Source organism: Haliotis rubra, unplaced genomic scaffold (assembly GCF_003918875.1).
Source record: "Haliotis rubra isolate DU_JTF1 unplaced genomic scaffold, ASM391887v1 Scf1429, whole genome shotgun sequence".
NCBI classification, from domain to species: Eukaryota; Metazoa; Mollusca; class Gastropoda; order Lepetellida; family Haliotidae; genus Haliotis; species Haliotis rubra.
In genome coordinates this window covers 104,033-114,177 of record NW_025765369.1, presented here as the reverse complement: position 1 = coordinate 114,177, position 10,145 = coordinate 104,033, and the positions used below count along the sequence as shown (strand labels likewise).

Here is a 10,145-nt window from a genome sequence, read left to right as displayed (position 1 = left end):
GACAAAACAAAGACTGTAAAAAATACTTATATACTGAGCAGCAAAAGAAACGCAAGGCTGGATTTTTGTCAAGTTTGTGAATAGAAGACAACCAAAATCACGTCCCATCATTTATTCTATAACCAAAACACTGTTAATTTAACAGCTGAAAGTTGCTGTTGACATTGAATTGCAACAAGTTCAAATTGATCACAGTCCGTCAAATGGCGATACCCCAGAACGCGAAAAGTGACAGTCTCTTTAGTCGCGTGTATGGCCACCTTGAGCTTGCACACAGGCCGTGCAACGTGGCCTCATTGAGTTCATTAGAGTCTGAAAGAATGCCTGAGGCAATTGGTTCCGCTCAAACACCAATCTCTATTATAATTGTGCAAGTGTGAGTGGCTGTCTAACTGCACCAATCTTCCGTCCAATTTCGTCCCAGAATGTTCAATGGGAGCCATATACGGGGGAAGAGACGGCCATGGAAAAACGTTAATGTTGTTTTGAGCCAGGTAATCCATCGACACCCCTGCTGTGGGAGGGCTGCAAACGTCGCTGGCATTGTTGGCGTGTCAAAATTGGCCCCACATATGGCCTTCAGCAGTAGATTCCAGCAGCCCGAAGATGACGCCTAATCGTATCGCTGGACACTGCTCCCCTTGACCCATGAACTAAGGCTGCTGTTACTGTTGGTGCTTGAGTTCGGTTCCTTAGATGAGAGACCTGGATGAACCGATCTTGCGCATGAGATGTCACTTGTTGCCGTCCGGTACGGGGACGATCAGCAGCAACCCCGGTTTGCTGATGACGTTGACCAAGATGACAGCCCAATTGTCTAGCTACAGCGGTTGCAGAGCTACATCTGTGCAACTTTCCAATGGCCATTCCCCTCTGCTCAGTCGTTAGGCATCGTTTGTGTGGCGTGTACATCTCCTAGTGTCCATACTGAACTGTTTTTTGACACAAACCTTTATAAAGGATACCTCGGAGTGAAATGCATGCTCTTCATCCGGAACCATCGATGCACGTGCTAAAATTATGGTTTTGCTTCACTGTTGGTGTGTTTGTGCGAATGGTTCGTATGGACGTCAAATTGCATGACATCATCTCATCTTGGATCATTACATCACTTTACCATGAACGTTCCATAAACATGAACGCTCACCTTCATGAAATTTCATTTTTTTTCGAAACTTTCTTTTGCTGTTCAGTATACATAAAAATACGAAGCAACAAATGGAGTTACTGCAAAATTTAAACAAAATATAGAAGCATACTAGCCTCTTGTAGTTTCAATGATCTGTGCACACTTTAAAGTTATTAAATTTGATCCTTAATGTACATCTGACATCAATGAAATATAAAGTTATTGAATTTGATCTGTAATGTACATCCGAAATTATTGAAAAATAGTGTTTTCTATTCAATGCAATTTTTTTTACATATTTGCAATTGAAGCATCTGCTTTCGAGATGAGGACAGAAAATATGTGTGGCAGGGATTTAAAACGACCACTGGGCTGGTGTTCAATGTTTTTATTCTGCCATTTGTCATCGTGGTACAAACACGAGCGTGCCATAAACCTGTAATTAGGAAATTACGTAGAGGGCTGACACTGCTAGCATGGTGCGTCTCTTTATAGATCAATAAAAGTAAAACTATTGCTACATTTTAAATAATTATTAGATATAAATAATTATTAAAGTTAATTGTTACTAAACCATTATTAAGTATAATTATTATTATACAGGATTACACCTGACTAATTATGAGAAATTGTTTAATATGAACAATTCGAACAAACTTGCAAACCTGTAATTAGGAAAAACAGATGGCTGCCACTGCCAGCACATGGCACATGCAGCTTTTATATCACCTGTGTGCACAGACTGCTGGAGCAGCATGTGCCAGAACCCAGGATGTACCTGCCGGCAGTCAGGTCAACTATGGCAAGCTGAGTCCCATCCGGGATTCAGACACCTAATCGCCAGCACACAAAGTCAGACGCCTAGACCGCTCAGCCACCGCGGCTTCCACATGGAAGTCGGACAACTGGTAGTCTAGACTATATGGAAGCCGCGGTGGCTCAGCTGAGAGTTCAAGTTTGCATTAATAAACATTGTAAGTACATACTCGGAATGAGTTTTACTTAAAAAACATATATTCATTACATTGCCATTTAAAAGTAGAAAAAGTACCACGCAAATAGGGCGTTGGTCTGTTCGCATGACTTGCTGCTGGACATGGTGGTGGTAGAGCCATAATAGGTTGCCAATGACTCGGTTGGTTCATGCGAGTGGGTGATATTGGTTTTCCATGACCAACAGGTGGGTGGCCTGTAGGTGGCCTGATCTGGTTTCCGTGTCCAGCTGGTTGTATTGGACCCTGCTCTTCTCTTTCTGTTCTTTTTAAAACTTTTCACAATATTCTTTAATTATTGGTTGGTTTTCTAATATGTTGATTTGTTCATCTCTCGAAGTAAGAGTTTGTTCTATAATTATGTTTTCACTTATTTTCAGTACAACTGACACTTTCAAAAATTCTTCCTTTTCAAAACTCTTTCAAAGATGCACAGAAATAATCTATACACACACCACGTCTCACTGAGTATGTATTGAAATAGTGTTCTATTGAAAAAATATCACGACAACTCACAGTCTGCCTTTACTTTTTGGGTGGAGTTTATGGGTAGGGATTAATTTACACTAAAAACATTAACGTAAGATAAACTAAAATTTGCTTACCACGCGAACAGGGCGTTGGTCTGTTCGCATGACTTGGTGCTGGATAGGGTGATGGTAGAGCCATAATTGGATCCCATGACCAATAGGTGGGTGGCCTGTCGGTGGCATGATCTGGTTTCCGTGTCCAGCTGGTGGTATTGGAGACTGCGGTGGGAGACTGCTCAAGGCACCGCTGGGGGCCTGCGTTGGTGATTGTGACAACACACTCGTGAGAGGAGCAACCGCTGTTCCTGGTGGAATTACTATGTCTGGCTCAGGGATGTCAGCAGGCAGGTGCTGCAGCTCAAATTCCTCCACTTTAGCAATGTAGTCTTTCCCCGTCCCCATCAGTAACTTGAACACCTCCGAGGTCATGGATATTGACTTCTTCACCCCTCTGCTGTTCCAATTAGTAAGGTGTGTATATATAACCCTATTAAAGCTATTCATTGAGAGGTAATGTCCCTCAGCAAACTGATACATGTTGCTTTCAGTTATTTTACATATTTAGTAATATTACTCAAAGTAAAACAAATAAAATTTAAGACTTACCTAATGAGAACAATACAGAGTTTGCATACACACTCCGCTGTTGTCATCACATCACTAATGCTTTCTCATTTTAATAATTCCAGTGTTAGTCTTTTCAGTTTCTTTGGTCTTTACACCCAATGTTTTCAGCCTCTTCACGTTCGCTTTCTTTGCCTTCTCTTTCGCGTTTCTGACGTACCCATCTCTTATTCATTACACAATAACTGTAGTTCTAATATATTCTTATAAAAATCATTTACACAAATTACGCATTTATTGATTTACATAAGATAAACTAAAATTTGCTTACCACGCAAATAGGGCGTTGGTCTGTTCGCATGACTTGCTGCTGGACATGGTGGTGGTAGAGCCATAATAGGTTGCCAATGACCCGGTTGGTTCATGGGAGTGGGTGATATTGGTTTTCCATGACCAACAAGTAGGTGGCCTGTCGGTGGCCTGATCTGGTTTCCGTGTCCGGCTGGTTGTATTGGACCCTGCTCTTCTCTTTCTGTTCTTTCTAAAACTTTTCACAATATTCTTTAATTATTGGTTGGTTTTCTAATATGATGATTTGTTCATCTGTCGAAGTAAGAGTTTGTTCTATAATTATGTTTTCACTTATTTTCAGTACAACTGACACTTTCAAAAATTCTTCCTTTTCAAAACTCTTTCAAAGATGCACAGAAATAATCTATACACACACCACGTCTCACTGAGTATGTATTGAAATAGTGTTCTATTGAAAAAATATCACGACAACTCACAGTCTGCCTTTACTTTTTGGGTGGAGTTTATGGGTAGGGATTAATTTACACTAAAAACATTAACATAAGATAAACTAAAATTTGCTTACCACGCGAACAGGGCGTTGGTCTGTTCGCATGACTTGGTGCTGGATAGGGTGATGGTAGAGCCATAATTGGATCCCATGACCAATAGGTGGGTGGCCTGTCGGTGGCATGATCTGGTTTCCGTGTCCAGCTGGTTGTATTGGAGACTGCGGTGGGAGACTGCTCAAGGCACCGCTGGGGGCCTGCGTTGGTGATTGTGACAACACACTCGTGAGAGGAGCAACCGCTGTTCCTGGTGGAATTACTATGTCTGGCTCAGGGATGTCAGCAGGCAGGTGCTGCAGCTCAAATTCCTCCACTTTAGCAATGTAGTCTTTCCCCGTCCCCATCAGTAACTTGAACACCTCCGAGGTCATGGATATTGACTTCTTCACCCCTCTGCTGTTCCAATTAGTAAGGTGTGTATATATAACCCTATTAAAGCTATTCATTGAGAGGTAATGTCCCTCAGCAAACTGATACATGTTGCTTTCAGTTATTTTACATATTTAGTAATATTACTCAAAGTAAAACAAATAAAATTTAAGACTTACCTAATGAGAACAATACAGAGTTTGCATACACACTCCGCTGTTGTCATCACATCACTAATGCTTTCTCATTTTAATAATTCCAGTGTTAGTCTTTTCAGTTTCTTTGGTCTTTACACCCAATGTTTTCAGCCTCTTCACGTTCGCTTTCTTTGCCTTCTCTTTCGCGTTTTCTGACGTACCCATCTCTTATTCATTACACAATAACTGTAGTTCTAATATATTCTTATAAAAATCATTTACACAAATTACGCATTTATTGATTTACATAAGATAAACTAAAATTTGCTTACCACGCAAATAGGGCGTTGGTCTGTTCGCATGACTTGCTGCTGGACATGGTGGTGGTAGAGCCATAATAGGTTGCCAATGACCCGGTTGGTTCATGGGAGTGGGTGATATTGGTTTTCCATGACCAACAAGTAGGTGGCCTGTCGGTGGCCTGATCTGGTTTCCGTGTCCGGCTGGTTGTATTGGACCCTGCTCTTCTCTTTCTGTTCTTTTTAAAACTTTTCACAATATTCTTTAATTATTGGTTGGTTTTCTAATATGTTGATTTGTTCATCTGTCGAAGTAAGAGTTTGTTCTATAATTATGTTTTCACTTATTTTCAGACAAATAACACTTTCAAAAATTCTTCCTTTTCAAAACTCTTTCAAAGATGCACAGAAATAATCTATACACACACCACGTCTCACTGAGTATGTATTGAAATAGTGTTCTATTGAAAAAATATCACGACAACTCACAGTCTGCCTTTACTTTTTGGGTGGAGTTTATGGGTAGGGATTAATTTACACTAAAAACATTAACATAAGATAAACTAAAATTTGCTTACCACGCGAATAGGGCGTTGGTCTGTTCGCATGACTTGGTGCTGGATAGGGTGATGGTAGAGCCATAATTGGTTGCCCATGACCAACAGGTGGGTGGCCTGTCGGTGGCCTGATCTGGTTTCCGTGTCCAGCTGGTGGTATTGGAGCCTGCGGTGGGAGACTGCTCGAGGCACCGCTGGGGGCCTGCTGTGGTGATTGTGACAACACACTCGTGAGAGGAGCAACCGCTGTTCCTGGTGGAATTACTATGTCTGGCTCAGGGATGTCAGCAGGCAGGTGCTGCAGCTCAAATTCCTCCACTTTAGCAATGTAGTCTTTCGCCGTCCCCATCAGTAACTTGAACACCTCCGAGGTCATGGATATTGACTTCTTCACCCCTCTGCTGTTCCAATTAGTAAGGTGTGTATATATAACCCCATTAAAGCTATTCATTGAGAGGTAATGTCCCTCAGCAAACTGATACATGTTGCTTTCAGTTATTTTACATATTTAATAATATTACTCAAAGTAAAACAAATAAAATTTAAGACTTACCTAAATGAGAACAATACAGAGTTTGCATATACACTCCGCTGTTGTCATCACATCACTAATGCTTTCTCATTTCAATAATTCCAGTGTTAGTCTTTCCAGTTTCACTGAACATTTGGTCTTTAAACCCAATGTTTCAGCCTCTTCACGTTCGCTTTCTTCGCCTTTCCTCTTTCAAGCGTTCTCTGACGTACCCATCTCTTATTCATTACACAATAACTGTAGTTGTGATATATTCCGCTCCAAATTAAATGTAGTTCTCCATAGCAGTCGAAAGTTACATGAGGATGAATATGCAGTCATGGCACAAATACCTTTTATTGTTATAACTTGATATGCAATTGGTGCAGGAGAATTCCATATGAACTTCTTTCTATGAACAAACATACACTTATAAAATCATTTACACAAATTAAGCATTAATTGATTAACATAAGGTAAACTAAAATTTGCTTACCATGCGAATAGGGTGTTGGTCGGTTCGCATGACTTGGTGCTGGATATGGTGATGGTAGATTTAGCATTAACATATATAATAGGCCATAATGACCCGGGTCTGGTTCATGGGAATGAGTGATATTGGTTGTCCATGACCAACAGGTGGGTGGCCTGTCGGTGGCCTGATCTGGTTTCCGTGTCCAGCTGGTGGTATTGGAGCCTGCGGTGGGAGACTGCTCGAGGCACCGCTGGGGGCCTGCGTTGGTGATTGTGACAACACACTCGTGAGAGGAGCAACCGCTGTTCCTGGTGGAATTACTATGTCTGGCTCAGGGATGTCAGCAGGCAGGTGCTGCAGCTCAAATTCCTCCACTTTAGCAATGTAGTCTTTCGCCGTCCCCATCAGTAACTTGAACACCTCCGAGGTCATGGATATTGACTTCTTCACCCCTCTGCTGTTCCAATTAGTAAGGTGTGTATATATAACCCCATTAAAGCTATTCATTGAGAGGTAATGTCCCTCAGCAAACTGATACATGTTGCTTTCAGTTATTTTACATATTTAATAATATTACTCAAAGTAAAACAAATAAAATTTAAGACTTACCTAAATGAGAACAACACAGAGTTTGCATATACACTCCGCTGTTGTCATCACATCACTATTGCTTTCTCATTTAAATAAATCCAGTGTTAGTCTTTTCAGTTTCACTGAACATTTGGTCTTTAAACTCAATGTTTCTGGCCTCTTCACGTTCGCTTTCTTCGCCTTCTCTTCCTTTCTCTTTCGCGTTCTCTGACGTGCCCATCCCTTATTCAAAACACAATAACTGTAGTTGTGATATATTCCGCTCCAATTAAATGTAGTTCTCCATAGCAGTCGAAAGTTACATGAGGATGAATATGCAGTCATGGCACAAATACCTTTTATTGTTATAACTTGATATGCAATTGGTGCAGGGAGAATTCCATATGAACTTGATATGAACAAACATACACTTATAAAAATCATTTACACAAATTACGCATTAATTGATTAACATAAGGTAAACTAAAATTTGCTTACCATGCGAATAGGGTGTTGGTCGGTTCGCATGACTTGGTGCTGGATATGGTGATGGTAGAGCGATATAATAGGCCATAATGACCCGGTCGGTTCATGGGAGTGAGTGATATTGGTTGTCCATGACCAACAGGTGGGTGTCCTGTCGGTGGCCTGATCTGGTTTCCGTGTCCAGCTGGTGGTATTGGAGCCTGCGGTGGGAGACTGCTCGAGGCACCGCTGGGGGCCTGCTGTGGTGATTGTGACAACACACTCGTGAGAGGAGCAACCGCTGTTCCTGGTGGAATTACTATGTCTGGCTCAGGGATGTCAGCAGGCAGGTGCTGCAGCTCAAATTCCTCCACTTTAGCAATGTAGTCTTTCGCCGTCCCCATCAGTAACTTGAACACCTCCGAGGTAATGGATATTGACTTCTTCACCCCTCTGCTGTTCCAATTAGTAAGGTGTGTATATATAACCCCATTAAAGCTATTCATTGAGAGGTAATGTCCCTCAGCAAACTGATACATGTTGCTTTCAGTTATTTTACATATTTAATAATATCACTCAAAGTAAAACAAATAAAATTTAAGACTTACCTAAATGAGAACAATACAGAGTTTGCATATACACTCCGCTGTTGTCATCACATCACTAATGCTTTCTCATTTCAATAATTCCAGTGTTAGTCTTTCCAGTTCCACTGAACATTTGGTCTTTACACCCAATGTTTTCAGCCTCTTCACGTTCGCTTTCTTCGCCTTCTCTTTCGCGTTTTCTGACGTACCCATCTCTTATTCATAACACAATAACTGTAGTTGTGATATATTCCGCTCCAATTAAATGTAGTTCTCCATAGCAGTCGAAAGTTACACGAGGATGAATATGCAGTCATGGTACAAATACCTTTTATTATTATAAATTGATATGAAATTGGTGCAGGGAGAATTCCATATGAACTTAATATGAACAAACATACATTTATAAAAATCATTTACACAAATTAGGCATTAATCGATTAACATAAGATAAACTAAAATTTGCTTACCACGCGAATAGGGCGTTGGTCTGTTCGCATGACTTGCTGCTGGACATGGTGGTGGTAGAGCCATAATTGGTTGCCCATGACCCGGTTGGTTCATGGGAGTGGTTGATATTGGTTGTCCATGACCAACAGGTGGGTGGCCTGTCGGTGGCCTGATCTGGTTTCCGTGTCCAGCTGGTTGTATTGGACCCTGCTCTTCTCTTTCTGTTCTTTTTAAAACTTTTCACAATATTCTTTAATTATTGACTGGTTTTCTAATATGATGATTTGTTTATCTGTCAAAGTAACAGTTTGTTCGATCTGGTTTCCGTGTGCAGCTGGTGGTATTGGAGCCTGCGGTGGGAGACTGCTCGAGGCACCGCTGGGGGCCTGCGTTGGTGATTGTGACAACACACTCGTGAGAGGAGCAACCGCTGTTCTTGGTGGAATTACTATGTCCGGCTTAGGGATGTGAGCATTCAGGTGCTGCAGCTCAAATTCCTCCACTTTAGCAATGTAGTCTTTCGCCGTCCCCATCAGTAACTTGAACACCTCCGAGGTCATGGATATTGACTTCTTCACCCTCTGCTGTTCCAATTATTAAGGTGTGTATATATAACTCCATTAAAGCTATTCATTGAGAGGTAATGTCCCTCAGCAAACTGATACATGTTGCTTTCAGTTATTTTACATATTTAATAATATTACTCAAAGTAAAACAAATAAAATTTAAGACTTACCTAAATGAGAACAATACAGAGTTTGCATATACACTCCGCTGTTGTCATCACATCACTATTGCTTTCTCATTTAAATAAATCCAGTGTTAGTCTTTTCAGTTTCACTGAACATTTGGTCTTTAAACTCAATGTTTCTGGCCTCTTCACGTTCGCTTTCTTCGCCTTCTCTTCCTTTCTCTTTCGCGTTCTCTGACGTGCCCATCCCTTATTCAAAACACAATAACTGTAGTTGTGATATATTCCGCTCCAATTAAATGTAGTTCTCCATAGCAGTCGAAAGTTACATGAGGATGAATATGCAGTCATGGCACAAATACCTTTTATTGTTATAACTTGATATGCAATTGGTGCAGGGAGAATTCCATATGAACTTGATATGAACAAACATACACTTATAAAAATCATTTACACAAATTACGCATTAATTGATTAACATAAGGTAAACTAAAATTTGCTTACCATGCGAATAGGGCGTTGGTCTGTTCGCATGAATTGGTGCTGGATATGGTGATGGTAGAGCGATATAATAGGCTATAATGACCCGGTCGGTTCATGGGAGTGGGTGATATTGGTTGTCCATGACCAACAGGTGGGTGGCCTGTCGGTGGCCTGATCTGGTTTCCATGTCCAGCTGGTGGTATTGGAGCCTGCGGTGGGAGACTGCTCGAGGCACCGCTGGGGGCCTGCTGTGGTGATTGTGACAACACACTCGTGAGAGGAGCAACCGCTGTTCCTGGTGAAATTAATATGTCTGGCTCAGGGATGTCAGCAGGCAGGTGCTGCAGCTCAAATTCCTCCACTTTAGCAATGTAGTCTTTCGCCGTCCCCATCAGTAACTTGAACACCTCCGAGGTAATGGATATTGACTTCTTCACCCCTCTGCTGTTCCAATTAGTAAGGTGTGTATATATAAC

At 41.3% G+C, this 10,145-nt stretch overlaps 1 long non-coding RNA gene across 1 annotated transcript; it reads left to right on the top strand.

Annotated features, from left to right (window-relative positions):
* Window positions 1-4,247: 4,247 nt before the first annotated feature.
* LOC124269198 lies at window positions 4,248-9,085 on the top strand. The gene is made up of 5 exons (XR_006896456.1): window positions 4,248-4,488; window positions 5,588-5,855; window positions 6,630-6,897; window positions 7,664-7,931; window positions 8,830-9,085. It is a non-coding gene; the product is annotated as an uncharacterized LOC124269198 (long non-coding RNA).
* Window positions 9,086-10,145: the final 1,060 nt, after the last annotated feature.